Raw genomic sequence first — 945 nt, 5'->3', positions numbered from 1 at the left:
CCCAGAAGTGTGTCCCCTCAGGCAGGTGGGGTGCTCGTCCTGGTGCACTTGCACACCTGTCCTGGGCGCTGTACGGCCCGCAATTCTTGCTGCCTGGGTTCCACAAGCCAAGCGCCAGCCCTGTGGCTGAAGCTGTAGGGGTGTTTATCTGTGTGGCCCCAGCTGAGCTAGACTGTGGATTGTGCCAGTGGGCCACATTTTCCACTACTCAACAGGTTAGTGACGTGTCAAGACATGGAAAGACCATTTTCTCATTTAAAAATCTTCACGTGTAGAATAAAGCACATTTTGGCAGTTTTAAAGGACTTAGTCAGGATGCCTGAAGTTATTTGCCATTCTGGCCCGTAATCACCCATCACAGTTTGTCTCACTGCTTCTCTCAGTGAGGATGGGGGTGCTTGCAAAACACAGCCAAGCAGATACCCCACAGCCTAGCCAGTACATGTTTTTCTCTCCTTGTGTTGCAGTTTTTGTTAATACTTCTTAATTCCTAAGGTAAATTTGTCTCTAGGAATAATCGTCCCAGAAATGTTGGGCTTAAAGGCTGGAATGGTTAAGCTGGTGACAGGTGACTGACAGATTAATTGTGAATGAAAAAAAAAATGTAAGTGCTACAAACTCATCTTTCACAATCTTCACTGCACAGTTCTAGAAACATCCAGGTTTGCCAGTTGCCTGGTGACAGTGAAGGCCCCCTGGCCTGAGCTGGGAGAGGAGGCTCTGCTGAAGGTGGGGTCGTAGGGGAGCCCCACGCCGCTGGGAACTCATGTGGTCAGTTGGGGTGTAACGAGCAGCTCCTCCCCCGCTGTCCTCAAACAGTGCATTAGGCCAGATGAGGATGTACTGGTAGTTTGTTCTAAAAAGAAACAGTGCTTCCTTAACCGTGTGACGTATGTCTTGCAGCCTCTCCAGCCCTCCTCTGTCCCCCCGAGTTGGAGTGTTCTC

General features: G+C 49.9%; 1 protein-coding gene across 2 annotated transcripts in view; it reads right to left on the bottom strand.

Annotated features, from left to right (window-relative positions):
- The window catches only part of UBASH3A (ubiquitin associated and SH3 domain containing A), a 40,172-nt gene that overhangs the window by 24,953 nt on the left and 14,274 nt on the right, over positions 1 to 945 (bottom strand). The gene's annotated exons all lie outside the window — the stretch shown is intronic.

This window comes from Hipposideros armiger, unplaced genomic scaffold (assembly GCF_001890085.2).
Source record: "Hipposideros armiger isolate ML-2016 unplaced genomic scaffold, ASM189008v1 scaffold_458, whole genome shotgun sequence".
In the NCBI taxonomy this organism is placed as follows: Eukaryota; Metazoa; Chordata; class Mammalia; order Chiroptera; family Hipposideridae; genus Hipposideros; species Hipposideros armiger.
This window is presented reverse-complemented; position numbering and strand designations above follow the sequence as displayed.